At 45.5% G+C, this 15466-nt stretch overlaps 1 pseudogene across 1 annotated transcript; it reads left to right on the forward strand.

Moving 5' to 3' along the window:
• Positions 1 to 969: 969 nt before the first annotated feature.
• Positions 970 to 2119, forward strand: LOC309811810 (heterogeneous nuclear ribonucleoprotein A1-like; annotated as a pseudogene). The gene has a single exon. The product of its transcript is annotated as a heterogeneous nuclear ribonucleoprotein A1-like (transcript).
• The last annotated feature ends 13347 nt before the right edge of the window (positions 2120 to 15466 follow it).

A 15466-nucleotide genomic window follows, 5' to 3' on the forward strand; every position in this document is an offset into this window, starting at 1 on the left:
TGAATCCCGAACAAAGTGAAGGTCTGTCATCGAGGGGGCGAGGGTATGGCTGTTAAGTAGACAACCAACAGTGTCTGCACCCTCTTGCAGGGGTGGAGGGGGGCTATCATGTATTCTGGAAGGTGATGGAATGGGCAGAAGCATGAATGAACTCGCCATGTCTCAGGTCTGGACTCAGACTGGCCTGATGAGATTGTGGGCTGTGTGAGGTATGATGGAGCCTCATTACTGGACAGCTTTTTTTTTAATACAGGCAAACTGCAGGTCAAATCATGTCCCCTGGGACACACAAAAAACCCACACAGCAAAACCTCCCACCTCAGCAACAAGTGAGGCTTTTTGTCTCATCCTCCGACAGAATCCTGGTCAAGACCAGTACAGAGTCATAGACTAGTGCCATTCAGCTAATCCCTGTATCTGACACCAGTCTTTGCTTGCTCACCTCCAGCAATGGGAAACCCACCAACTCCCATAGAAGCCCATTTCACCTGACCAGACCCCCACCACCGACCCAACATTAAAGCCATAAAATCTAACTGGCATATTGTTTAATGGGAACAGAGTTTCAGTTCGGGATGATGGAAAAGTTCTGGAGATGGATGGTGGTGACGGTCGCCCAAGAATGTGAATGTACTTAGTGCCACTGAAAGGTACACTTAAAAATGGTTAAAATGGGGCTTCCCTGGTGGCGCAGTGGTTGAGAGCCCGCCTGCCGATGCAGGGGACACGGGTTCGTGCCCCGGTCCGGGAAGATCCCACGTGCCGTGGAGCGGCTGGGCCCGTGAGCCATGGCCGCTGAGCCTGTGCTTCCGGAGCCTGTGCTCCGCAACGGGAGAGGCCACAACAGTGAGAGGCCCGCGTACCACAAAAAAAACAAAACAAAACCAAAAAAAGGTTAAAAGGGGCCTTCTTCCCGTGGACGCCGCCGAGTAAGCATCGTTGACATCTCCCCGCCCCTCCACTACCATCATGTCTAAGTCAGAGTCACCCAAAGAGCCCAAACAGCTGAGGAATCTCTTCATCAGAGGTTTGAGCTTTGAAACAACCGATGACAGTCTGAGGAGCCATTGTGAGCAGTGGGGAACGCTCACAGACTGTGTGGTAATGAGGGACCCAAACACCAGGCGCTCCAGAGGCTTCGGGGTTATCACATATGCCACTGTGGAGGAAGTGGATGCGGCCATGAAGGCAAGGCCACACAAGGTGGATGGAAGAGTTGTGGAACCAAAGAGGGCCGTCTCAAGAGAAGATTCTCAAAGACCCGGTGCCCACTCAACTGTGAAAAAGATTTTTGTTGGTTACATTAAAGAAGACACTGAAGAACATCACCTAAGAGATTATTTTGAACAGTATGGGAAAATTGAAGTGATTGAAATCATGACTGATCGAGGCGGTGGCAAAAAGAGAGGCTTTGCCTTTGTAACCTTTGATGACCATGACTCTGTAGACAAGATTGTCATTTAGAAAGACCACACTGTGTATGGCCACAGCTGTGAAGTAAGGAAAGCCCTATCTAAGCAAGAGATGGCTTGTGCCTCATCCAGTCAAAGAGGTCGAAGTGGTTCTGGAAACTTTGGTGGTGGTCGTGGAGGAAACTTCAGTGGTCGAGGTGCCTTTGGTGGCAGCCGTGGTGGCGGGGGATATGGTAGCAGTGGAAATGGCTATAATGGATTTGGTAACGATGGAGGCCATTTTGGAGGTGGTGGAAGCTACAGTGATTTTGGCAGTTACAACAGTCAATCTTCAAATTTTGGACCCATGAAAGGAGGAAACTTTGGAGGCAGAAGTTCTGGCCCCTATGGTGGTGGAGGCCAATACTTTGCCAAACGCCAAAACCAAGGTGGCTATGGTGGTTCCAGCAGCAGCAGGAGCTATGGCAGTGGCAGAAGGTTTTGATTACTGCCAGGAAACAAAGCTTAGCAGGAGAGGAGAGCCAGAGAAGTGACAGGGAAGCTACAGGTTACAACAGATTTGTGAACTCAGCCAAGCACAGTGGTGGCAGGGCCTAGCTGCTACAAAGAAGACATGTTTTAGACAATACTCATGTGTATGGGCAAAAAAACTCGAGGACTGTATTTGTGACTAATTGTATAACAGTTTATTTTAGTTTCTGTTCTGTGGAAATGTAAAGCATTCCAACAAAGGGTTTTTTTGTTTGCTTGTTTGTTTGTTTGTTTGTTTGCAGTACACGGGCCTCTCACTGTTGTGGCCTCTCCCGTTGCGGAGCACAGGCTCCGGACGCGCAGGCTCAGCGGCCATGGCTCACGGGCCCAGCCGCTCCGCGGCATGTGGGATCCTCCCTGACCAGGGCACGAACCCGTGTCCCCTGCATCGGCAGGCAGACTCTCGACCACTGTGCCACCAGAGAAGCCCCCTAACAAAGGGTTTTAATGTAGATTTTTTTTTTTGCACCCATGCTGTTGATTGCTAAATGTAATAGTCTGATCATGACGCTGAATAAATGTGTCTTTTTTTTTAACGTGCTGTGTAAAGTTAGTCTACTCTGAAGCCATTTTGGTAAACTACCCCAACAGTGTGAAGTTAGAATTCCTTCAGGGTGATGCCAGGTTCCATTCAAAATTTATTTATAACCTGCTTTGGTGGAGAAGCTATTGTCTTCTGAAACCTTGGTGTAGTTGAACTGACAGTTACTGCGTTGTGACCTGGAGTTCACCGTGAAAAGGGTCCCCCAAGCAAAGTCTTGGAGTTTTTTGATTATTAATATGATTGTTGGCACATCCTATGCAATATATCTAAATTGGATTATGGTACCAGATATAGATGGGAATGAAGCTTGTGTATCATCCATTATCATGTGTAATAAATAAACAGTTTAGTACCCTCTTGGAAAAAAAAGGTTAAAATGGTAAATTTTATTTTATGTATTTTTACCATAATTTTTTTTTAAAGTGCTCTGGGCTTCAAAACTTACAAGCTTGTGGGCTTTGAGTACTTTTATTTATTTTTTATTATTTTATTAATTTTATTGGAGTATAAGTGCTTTACAATGTTGTGTTAGTTTCTACTCTACAGCAAGGTGAATCAGCTATACCTGTACATATATCCCCTCTTTTTTGGATTTCCTTCCCATTTAGGTCACCACAGAGCACTGAGTAAAGTTCCCTGTGCTAAACGTTAGGTTCTCATTAGTTATCTGTTTTATACTTAGTATCGATAGTGTATAGATGTCAATCCCAATCTCCCAGTTCATCCCACCCACCCACCCCTTCCCCCTTGGTATCCATACGTTTGTTCTCTACATCTGTGTCTCTATTTCTGCTTTGCAGATAAGATCATCTATACCATTTTTTGAGTACTTTAAAAGTAACCATTTAAAGGTTACTCTTAAAAAAAAATCTAATTAAGAGTTAAGGGACTCCCCTGGTGGTCCAGTGGTTAAGAATCAGCCTTCCAACGCAGGGGACTCAGGTTCGATCCCTGGTCAGGGAAATAAGATCCCACATGCCGCGGGGCAACTAAGCCCACGTGCCACAACAAGAGGGAAGCCCGTGTGCCCAGACGAAGATCCCACGTGCCACGACTAAGACCCAATGCAGCCAAACAAATAAATAAATATTTTTTTAAAAAACAAACAAAAAAATAGTTAAGGCAAACTCTTAGTGCGCCCCATGCTGTTTGATCCTGATTTGCTTTCATTCAGACCTCGGAAATCTGGGCTCAGTATTTCCACCTTCAAGTCCTGCCTCTGCCCCCGCAGGGATTATAGTCACCGTGACCCTCCCCTGCTGTGAGCCTACTATGTACTTAGACTCTGAGGCTCTGAGGATGCGTCAAGGAATAAGTCAGAGCGCTTGTCCTCCCAGACACACAGGGAACAATCAGAATTTTTCTTTTCTTTTTGTTAGTAAAAACCTACAGGGCTCCAGTCTCCGTGAAACCTGCAGGGCTGGTCCACAATGATTCATCCTTGAAGACCTCACCTGGGTAGAATGATGACAGTGGCACAGGATGACACTGGTCCCTGAGCACTCAGCACACGGAATGTTCGTTTGGTGCGATATGTGACCTCCTGGGAATGTCGGGTGACACGTGACAGCGTGGGGATGTGTGGAAGGACAGGGGACAGGAATTGCCACCTCCGAAATCTCATCCCAGATCAACCCCACCTGACCCCCCAGGAATCACAGACCCACCAAACAATCAGAGAACCGGCTGGAGAACAGAAGGGAGTGGAAGAGCCAGATAACCCAGAGGGCTCACACTGGCAGCTCGCGGGCCATGTCAAATCTTGTGAGGGGATTTTTTTTTTTTTTGATTGAGTTTATTATCAATGTCCAAAAAAAAAAAAAAAAAAAGAACTGAAATTTCTCTCTTTTTTTTTTTTTGGTGGTACGCGGGCCTCTCACTGTTGCGGCCTCTCCTGTTGCGGAGCACAGGCTCCGGACACGCATGCTCAGCGGCCATGGCTCACAGGTCCAGTTGCTCCGCGGCATGTGGGATCTTCCCGGACCGGGGCACGAACCCGTGTCCCCTGCATCGGCAGGCGGACTCTCAACCACTGCGCCACCAGGGAAGCCCTCATTTCTCTTTTTAAAATAAATAAATAAAAGAGGGTGTCTTTCATGGCAAGAGCTGGCTGGAGCTGAGTTCCAACTGCTCCCTTTGGACGGGACCCATGGGCCCCAACAGTCCCTACCCCTTAACTTCCCTTACTCACATTGCCTGCCGGGCCCCCTGGAGGCCTCTGAGGTCAGGATTTCTGATCTAATCCAACATCTCTATGTCACAGAGGAGTCTGATGAAGCCCAGAGGGGGAGTGACTTTCCCAGTAAGTAACTCATCTGGGACCAGAAAGATCTAGAATCTCAGGGGCACCACCCAGTGTCCGCCGCAATCCTCCAAAGAGCCTCCGGAGTGGCTCTGCTGATGGGCAGCAAAGTGGGCAAAAGCTTTTAAGTTTAGTTAAGTCCCATTTGTTTATTTTCGTTTTTATTTCTGTTACTCTAGGAGGTGGGTCAAAAAAGATCTTTCTGTGGTTTATGTCAAAGAGTGTTTTTCCTATGTTTTCCTGTAAAAGTTTTATAGTGTCTGGTCTTACACTTAAGTCTTTAATCCATTTGGAGTTTATTTTTGTGTATGGTGTTAGGTAGTGTTCTAATTTCATTCTTTTACATGTTGCTATCCAGTTTTCCCGGCACCACTTAGTGAAGAGGCTGTCTTTTCTCCATTGTATGTTCTTGCCTCCTTTGTTGTAAATTAGGTACCCATATGTGCATGGGTTTATCTCTGGGCATTCTATCCTGTACCATTGATCTATATTTCTGTTTTTGTGCCAGTACCATACTGTCTTGATTACTGTAGCTTTGTGGTATAGTTTGAAGTCAGGGAGCCTGATTCCTCCAACTCCGTTTTTCTTTCTCAAGATGCTTTGGCTATTCGGGGTCTTTTGTGATTCCATACGAATTGTAAGACTTTTTGTTCTAATTCTGTGAAGGATGCCATTGGTAGTTTGATAGGGGTTGCATTGAATCTGTAGCTTGCTTTTGGTAGTATAGTCATTTTCACAATATTGATTCTTCCAATCCAAGAACATGGTATATTTCTCCATCTGTCTATGTCATCTTTGATTTCTTTCATCAGTGTTGTATAGTTTTCTGAGTACAAGTCTTTCACCTCCTTAGGCAGGTTTATTCCTAGGTATTTTATTCTTTTTGTTGCAATGGTAAATGGGAGTATTGTTTTCCTTTTTTAATATTTATTTATTTAGTTGGCTATGCCAGGTCTTAGTTGTGGCTCATAGGATCTTCGTTGCAGCATGTGGGATCTAGTTCCCTGACCAAGGTTCGAACCTGGGCCCCCTGCAATGGGAGCACAGAGTCAGCCACTGGACCACCAGGGAAGTCCCGAACATGTGACATTTTCAAGGCAACTGAACTAACTTTTCAAAACAATTCTTCACAAGTTAATGTCAAAAGATACTGTTAAGGGCTTCCCTGGTGGCGCAGTGGTTGAGAGTCCGCCTGCCGATGCAGATGACACGGGTTTGTGCCCCAGTCCGGGAAGATCCCACCTGCCGTGGAGAGTTTAGACCTGTGAGTCATGGCCGCTGAGCCTGAGCGTCTGGAGCCTGTGCCCCGCAACAGGAGAGGCCACAGCAGTGAGAGGCCCGCGTACCACACACACACAAAAAAGGTACTGTTAAAATATACTAAAAAGACATGACAAGCAAAAGGAAGGTGTGAAACTTGACTGGGTTATGGGGGAGGAAGGTGTCTTTTAAAGAGCTGTTTTGGGGATCCCTGGGGAAATGGAATGTGGACAGATGGTGAAGGACATCATGGAGTCAGCGGTCACCTTCTTTAGTGTGATGATGATAGCATGAGCCCTTTCTCTCACAGGTGAAGGGTTATGATGTCTGCAATTTACTTTCAAACAGTGCTGAAAAAAAGAATGCAGGCATACCTCTTTTTACTGTGATTGCAGATACTGCATTTTTTTTTACAAATTGAAGGTTTGCGACAATCCTGTGTTGTCAGATGATAGCATTTTGTAGCAAGAAAATATTTTTATTTTTATTTTTTTTTAACTTTTTAAATTGAAGTATAGTTGATTTACAATGTTGTGTTAATTTCTGCTTACAGCAAAGGGATTCAGAAATATATAGATATATATTCTTTTTTAAAATACTCTTTTCCATTATGGTTTGTCATAGGACATTGAATACAGCAGGACTTTGTTGTTTACCCATCCTCTATATAAAAGCTTACATCTGCTAACCCCAACTTCCCACTCCATTCCTCCTCCAACCCCCTCCCCCTTGGCAACCACCTGTCTGTTCTCTATATCTGTGAGTCTGTTTCTGTTTCATAGATAAGTTCATTTGTGTCATATTTTAGATTCCACATATAAGTGATATCATATGGTATTTGTCTTTCTCTATCTGACTTACTTCACTTAGTATGATAAGGAAAGTATTTTTAAATTAAGGTATATACATTTTTTTTAGATATAATGCTATTGCACACTTAGATTACAGTATAGTACAACTTTGATATGCACTGGGAAAATCAAAAAATTTGTGTGACTCTCTTTATTGCAATCTTGGCTTTATGGCAGTGATCTGGATCTGAACCTGCAAATATCTCCAAGGTCTGCCTATAAAAGAGAAAAGGAGGGAGAGAAACAAAAGCAGCAAAGTGTCATCAGTGTGTGACCTCAGGGACGGGTGTGCTGGTGCTTACCATGCTGTTCCATTCAGCTTTTTGGAAGGTCTGAAATGCTTTCACAATAAAAAGGGAGACAGGGAGAAGAGGAGAGGAAGGCAGAGTTGAATAAGTCTGATCTTTCAGGGTCCCTCCAGGTTTTGGAGTCGGGGACCCCATGTTAGTTTGCTAGGGATGCCAGGACCAAGTGCCACAGACCGGGTGGCAACACACATTCATTCTCCCAGTTCCGAAGGCTGGAGGTGCAACAGTCAGCAGGACTGGTTTCTTCTGAGGCCTCTCTCCATGGCTCGCAGATGACCCTTCCTCTGGGCATGCGCCCCGGGGCTCTGTGTATCTCTCCTCCTAGAAGGACACCAGTCACATTGGATTAGGGCCACCCTAAGGGCCTTGTGTTAACTTCATCTCCAAACACAGTCACATTCATATGTTGAAGTTAGGGCTTCAACGTATAAATTCTGGGGGGACACAATTCTGCCTAGAACATTCCCTAAGTGCTACTGAGTCCAAGCTCGTACTGCTCACTGCACGACAGGCCAATAAGTCAAGAGGCAAGTTGTTGGGGCAAGGAATAGTGACTTTATTCGGAAAGCCAGCTGACTGAGAAGATGGTGGAGTGGTGTCCCAAAGAACCATCTTACCCAACATAGAATTCAGGCTTCTTTTGTTCTAAAGCAGTGGGGGCGGGTGTTTGGTTGTCTAGACTTCATGGTGTCAGGATCCTTTGTTCTTGCAGCTGTCCAGGTAGGTCAGGTCGTGATGTTCCTGGAACCCTCCAACAAGACAAATGTTATTCTCTGTTCTGCAACTTTTTGTCTCTATATTCATGGAAAAGTGTTAGCCCTTTAAAGGTCAGAGCCCTCAGAACGGGCTATCCTGTGTATTTCAGGCTATAGGCAACATTCTTAACTTGTAGCAAAAGCAATAGAATACAAAGGTTCAAGTAAAAGAAACAGAACCAATGTGGAGTTAGGTTCCGTCTTCCCTATTGCGTAAGGCTACCTTGAACTTCACCCCATGCTCCACAAGGGCACATATCAGCCTTTTCAGCCAATTCTGCTTCCCCTTCTCACAGAGGCCGAGGCTGAGCTCCGGGCGGGAGTGGGGAGGGAGGAGAGCTCTTCCTCCCCCTTCAACACACCACCAAGCTTCTCCTCCATTCCTCATCGCCTCCTCCACCACCCCGCTGCATCCCTGCACAACACATGCACACACTTATACATACCTCCAGCCAGCTGCCCAGCCACCTGCTCAGGGCAAAGTCACATACTGATGGACTGGGGGTGAGGGCTGCCAAGTGACCTGTGAGAAGGCTCCTCCCTACCCTGGGTGCAGCATCACAGGCCTCTTCCTCTTCCCAGAATCCTTTCTCCTTTCCTGAGGGGGTGGGTTCCGGACCCCTCACTGCCTTCGCTCACAGGACCCCGAGGTGGTCCTTCCCCCAGGCTGTCACTCAAACAAATGAAAACAACCCCCCCCCGCTTCAATAATAAAAGTCATATTTACTATAGAAAATGTGGGAAATATTCAAAGTTTTAAAAAGCAATAACTTACTTTTACCTATAATTAGGTAAAAGACTCTAGAGGCCTTAAAAATATGTTTATGCTTTGACCCAGTAATTCTGCTCTCAGGTTTCTACGGAAACCCATAGTCAAAAATGCAGGAAACACTTTTTCAAAAAACGTTCTTTTACTGAAGTACAGTTGATGTACAATGTTGTGTTAGTTTCAGGTATACAGCAAAGTGATTCAGTTATACATATATATTCTTTCTCAGGTTCTTTTCCATTATATATTATTACAAGATGTTGAATATAGTTCCCTGTGCTAGACAGTAGGTCCTTGTTGTTTATCTACTTTATATAAGGAAACACTTTTTGCCTGAAGATGTTCCTTTTGTTGTTATTCACAATGACGTGTAACCCAGTGTGTGCCTCCCTGGTGCCCCAACTTCTTGAATTATGTAGAAACACCCTGTTTTTTCATTTTAATATACAAAGTCCCCAGCCCCCCTCCACAAGGCACCTCTTGTTGGGGGAGCTCACAGTCCCCCAGGCCACCCCCGCCTTGCCCGCATTTCTTGCTTCTGAAACCTCCACCTCTTCTCAGGGAACCCATTTCTCCATTCCTGCAAAGACTGCTGCCTGAGACTTTTGTGAACTGCAGATTTTGACTGAGGGTCTCTGGGGTGGTGGAGGAGAATTACAGGGCACGCAGCAGAGGCAGCACCTTAAAGTTGAATATTTGCTACCTCTGTCCACAGGCCCAGTGGCCATTCACCACTTTCTCACCCTAAGCCTCAGTTTAGCAGCTGGGCTGTATTCTGACTTCCGTGGGCTGACCTTCCAGCTTCAGCTGAAGGACCCTGTCTCAGAAGCCCTTCCCTCTTCACCCTTTCTCCACCCTTTCTCCTTCTGTTTCACCTTCTCCTTTCAGACCTTGTGGGGTGGGTGTGAGGCAGCAAAGTGTGTTCCAGAATGAAAAAGGCAAATCTCTGATGTGAATTATGCCCCTCCTCTGCTATATGAAATCCACTGAGGTTATTTTTGTTTGTTTGTTTTAAATACTCATCTTCCCCTTTTGATAGAAAAAAAGGAAAAGAAAAGAAAAAAAAGCAACCCAAAGGTTAAACAATAGGGGCTGGCCACTTAGGTATATTATATGTTGAATGAATATATATGTCCACTCAGTGGATTTTTGTGCAGCCTTTGAAATGATGCTTACAAGGGGCTTGTGATATTTGGGGAAAACAGTTAAGTAAAAGGGGAAAAAAAGGCACAAAATAGACATGATCACAACATAGAATTTGCAAAGACAAAGGCTGTAAAGAAAGACACCTATTTCTTAAGCTGTGCTGTTTCTTACATATCATACTGTATACTTACTCCTTTGTGAGTATGACACACTTTTTCATTTTTTCAATTAAAAAAAATGCTAGCATAGGGCTTCCCTGGTGGCACAATGGTTGAGAGTCCGCCTGCCGATGCAGGGGACACGGGTTCGTGCCCTGGTCTGGGAGGATCCCACATGCCGCGGAGCGGCTGGGCCTGTGAGCCATGGCCGCTGAGCCTGCGTGTCCGGAGCCTGTGCTCCGCAACGGGAGAGGCCACAACAGTGAGAGGCCCGCATACCTCAAAAAAAAAAAAAAAAAAAAAAGCTAGCATATTAACACTGATTGTCTGCAAGTGTGAGATTACAGATTTCACAGTTGCAAATAGCCATGCAGTACTTTCATAACTGGTGGATAAATCAGATTATTTTAAAAATTTATCTAAGCTTCAAGGATGGTAATAGACCCATGGAATGTCATTAAGTGAAGGGAGCTTATCTTGTCCCTCAGGTTTTTTTGTTGTTGTTAATTTCTTTTTCTTTAATTAATTAATTTTTGGCTGCATTGGGTCTTCATTGCCGCATGCGGGCTATTCTCTGGTTGCGGCGAGCGGGGGCTACTCTTCGTTGAGGTGCACATGCTTCTCATTGCGGTGGCTTCTCTTGTTGCAGAGCATGGGCTCTAGGCACGTGGGCTTCAGTAGTTGTGGCTCTCGGGCTTCAGTAGTTGTGGCTCGCGGGTTCTAGAGCACGGGCTCAGTAGTTGTGGTGCACGGGCTTAGTTGCTCCGTGGCATGTGGGGTCTTCCTGGACCAGGGATCAAACCCGTGTCCCCTGCATTGGCAGGTGAATTCTTAACCACTGGCCACCAGGGAAGTCCCTGTCCCTCAGTTTTTAGATGGGGAAACTGAAGTCTCAGAGAGACAACCAAGTGTTTATTGAATCAGGCAGAAGGAAATCGCTGATCACTCAGCTGGGCCAACCACCTTCGAGGCGCTGCAGCAGTTCCTACACTGCTGAGGCAGTGAGTGGCGGAGTCACTCGCTCGAGGTCATTTGTTAAGGTACCCTGTGAATGTCTGCCATTCCAGAGCTCATGTAAGCCTCCCAACAGCCCTGCACGGTTGGCCCTGGTGTTAGACGGCTGTTAGCGCTCAGAAAAGTGAGGAGGTGGGGAGGAGTCGTCGGTCAAGGCCGGCACGCTGTCCCCTTCCTGAGGACTGCCTGGGCGCCAGCGCACGTTGCCGGGCTCCGCCTGCCCTGCTGAGCAATCCTTTCCCAGCACGTACAGCTGAGTCACGGTCCCCTGCGGCTTTTCGCTGAGTCACCGTCCCGAGATCTGTTTTCGCTGAGTCACGGTTCCAGCTGCTCCCGGTTTAATCTCTGGGCAAAGTCTCCGCTGCCTGGCGGGCGGAGGCGGGGACTCCCTGGATCCCGCACATCCCCACTGACAGCGGAGTCCAGCAAGGCGAGCTCTCCTCCCCTCCTCCCTTCCTCTCCTCGCCTCATCCCTGTTTTAGGGAGCTAACATTTCTTAGCGGCCAGGCGCAGTGCTGGAGGCTTCACACTGCAGATTGCAGAGCCCAGTCGGGTGGGCGTGATGATCCCCTTTAGGAGATGGGGATCTAGTCAAAGGCAGGGTCGTCTGGGAAACAGCCAGTCCGGAGCATCCCCAAATGACAAAGTCATGAAACAGAGGCTGCAGAGGGCAAAGAAGCAGGACGACTAAATGCAATGCAGCATCTGGGTTAGAACCTGGACTGAGGGAAAGGGTTATAAAGGACCTTTGAGGGCAATTGGTGAAATTTGCATATAGGCTTTATATAATGATTTGTATAAAAGTCAAATTTCCTGATGTTTATACTTGTACTGCAGGTTACAAGAGATGGTCTTCCAGATATAATACATACTAAATGAGCCAGGAAAAATTTATTTTAAATAAATATATATTATATGGGGACTTCCCTGGCAGTCCAATGGTTAAGACTCTGCAGCCACAATGCAAGGGACATGGGTTCCATCCCTGGTCAAGGAACTAAGATCCTGCACACCATGTAGTGTGGCCAAATAAAATTTAAAAAAATTTTAATTAAAAAATAACAAGTAAATAAATATATATTATATCAAAAAGAATATGTATATATTTAAAAAATCAAGAGAGAGACAGGATGAATGATAAAACAAATGTGACCAAATGCTACCCTAACAACTGGTGAATCTAGGTGAAAACATACAGGAATTCTCTGTATTATTCCTGCAACTTCTGCATATTTGGAATTATTTCAAAGATTACTTTTTGAGAAAAAAATAAAGATGAGGAATCTGATACTCAAAACTCCCAACTGAGAGCAAGTTTTGTCAGATGTTAGTGACCCCACCCTACTCAGAACCATCCATAGACTTCTAGAAAGGAAGAAGGCTCTGGGGGATCCTGAAAGGGGAACTGGATGCCACTTTCTGACCAAACAACACCTAACACTCATTACAGGCTTCCTGTGCCAGGCCCGGCTCTGAGCTTCCTACGGATATTAAACTGATTTAATCCTCACCACATCCCCTTGAGCTGATGCTATTTTGTCTCCTCGTTTTGTCAGACAAGGAAATAAAAGCTTAGTGGGGTTGAAGTGTACACATGAGGTAAGTCATGAATCCCAGATTTGACGGCAGTCCTTTTGCTTAGGGTTCATTGTTTTGACCAGTCTACACTACCTACAAGTGCTGTGATCAGATTGAACCAGGTCCAACCAGGTCTTGGAGCCATAGTCAGGCTCCATATTGGCCAAGCTCTCCAGCCGTCTAAGCTCCCAAACACTGGACTGCTGCCTGGTCTCGCCATAGGTCTTCAGCCCCTAGACCTGTGCTAATGGAGGCTAGGCAGTGTTCGAGAAAGGTGCTGGTCCTTCTCCATCCCTCACTGCCTTAGGCCCAGCTCAGTGTTGTAGAACTTAAGCATGCTTTAGAGCCAGACACACCTGGCCTCAAGTCCTAGATGGGCTGTGTGACCATCGGCAGGAGATTTAACCCTGCTAAGCTTCATTCATTTAATACATAGTGACTTCTTGCCTTGTGCCAAGCTCTGGGCGTAGAAGTGACACGATCCATACTGTCTTCGAGGAGCTCACGGTCAGGATGGGGGCAACTGGGACACAGGGACCTCAGTGGGGGGGACCCCATAAGGTGAAGGGAAGAACATCAGCAAAGTCTGGGCTGAGTTGGTTTGTTTTACAGCTTTATTGAGATGTAACTGACATACAATAAACTCTACATATTTAAAGTATGCAAACTGATGAATTTTGACATATGTGTACCATGAAACCATCTCCACAATCAAGATAGTGAACTTATTCATCATTCCCAAAAGTTTCCTCATGGTCCTTCGTAATCCCCCCCTCCCATGAGATAACCACTGATCTGATTATATTAGTTTGCATTTCCTGAAACTTTATATAGTTCTATATACATTTCATATATAATTTATATAAATGGAATTATACAGTAAGTACTCTTTTGGGGGGGGGCCTGGCTTCTTTTACTCAGCATAATCATTTTGAGACTCATTCATGTTGTGTGGGTCAATAGTTCATTCCATTTCATTGCTGAGTATCCAGAGTATGTTCATACGACAATTTGTTTATCCATTCACCTGTTGATGGGTTGTTTCCAGTTTGACACTTTTGCAAATAAAGCCACTGTGATCATTCATGTACAAGTGTGAACGTATGCTTTCATTTCTTGTAGGTAAATATGTACCTAGGAGTGGAATCACTGGGTTGTACGGTAGGTGCATGTTTAGCCTCTTAAGAAATTGCCAGACCGTTTTCCAAAGTGGTTGTACTGTAGGGGAGGAAAAAACCTTTTTCCTCTACCCTCCTAGGTTCCCAGCTGGGGGCCCTGGAAATTAAGCCGATGAAAGATAAATTAGGGACTTCCCTGGTGGCGCAGTGGTTAAGACTCCGAGCTCCTAATGCAGGGGGCCCGGGTTTGATTGTTGGTCAGGGAACTAGATCCCACATGCATGCCACAGCTAAGAGTTCACATGCTACAACTAAGGAGTCACGTGCTGCAACTAAGGAGCCGGCGAGCCGCAACTAAGACCTGGTGCAACCAAATTAATTAATTATTTTTTTAAAAGATAATAAGAGAGAAGCAGAGTGTATTAACACACACAGTGTACATCCACATGGGAGGAACACAGTGCTGAGTAACTCAGAAGAGTGGTTAGAACTGGGACTTATGTAGCATCTTAGAATAAATGTGTAGACAGGTGACAAGAAAAAGGAAAAAGAGTTTAGGCTTTGGGGGGCAGCAAGCTGGGGGAGGGTAAATATATGGGGGAAACTAATGGAAGATAAGGGTTAATTTGGTAAGGTGTGTTATGGCGATTCCTCTGAGTGCCATCCCTGGGCTAAGAGTCTGGAGTTGTCTAAGCCTGCTTTGAAGCAAGTAAGGGGGAAAGCAGAGAATGGTTTCCAGGCATTTGCTGTTTCTCAGTTGTCTTCAGCTCAAAATAACCCTTATACCGAAGTGGTAGTTTGGGGGGCGTCACACTCTGGCCTCCTGCAAGTACCATTTTATGTTCCCACCAGCAGTAAATGAGTGCTCTCGTTGCTCTGCATTCTCAACAGCAGGAAGAACCAGCCTTTAATTTTAGCCATTAGGATAGGTGTGTAGTGATGTCTCATACCAGTTTTAATTTGCATTTCCCTAACGACCTATGAACTTGAATATCTTTTCATGTGTTTAGTTAGCATTCACATATCTTCTCTGGTAAATTGTCTGTTCAGACTTTTTACCTGTTTTTAAAAATTCACTTATTTGCCTTCTTATTATTGAATCATATCGGTTCTTTACATATTCTACAGACAAGTCCTTTGTTGGGTATATTTTTGCAAATATTTTCTTCTAGTCTCTGATGCTTCTTTTCTTGGTCACAGTGTCTTTGAAGGGGCAAAAGTCTTAACTTTTAATGAAGTCCCATTGGTTGTTTTTTTTCTTTAATATTTTGTGCTTTTTTTTTTTTTTTGGTTGTATTTGAGAAATCTTTGCCAAATCTAAGGTTAGTAAGATTTTCCTTTATGATTTATTCTATATGTTTTATAGGTTTAGCTATTTCATGGAGGCCTATAATCTGTTTCTGGGCTGAGTCTTGAAAGGTGACCAGCCCAGCAAAGGAACAGGAGAGAGCATTCTAGGCAAGAGGGACCAGAGGCGTGGGAGCCTCGGTAGTTCAGGGGGAGGTAGGTATTCCTGAGACTAGCACACAGGGTGTGAGGGAGCAAGAAGGGTGAGATCCCTCCCACTGGAGACGTGGCCGAGGGCTGGGAGTGCCAGGCTAAAGAGTTTGCACTTTATCCCAAGGGCCATGTGGAGCTGGCCATGCACGTTGACCAGAGGAGTGGTGCCAGCGCTTCAGTTGCCTTATCAGCAAAATCAGGGGCAGGAGAAGGAGTACAG

Source organism: Mesoplodon mirus, assembly GCF_964341445.2.
Source record: "Mesoplodon mirus genome assembly, chromosome: 11".
NCBI lineage: Eukaryota > Metazoa > Chordata > Mammalia > Artiodactyla > Ziphiidae > Mesoplodon > Mesoplodon mirus.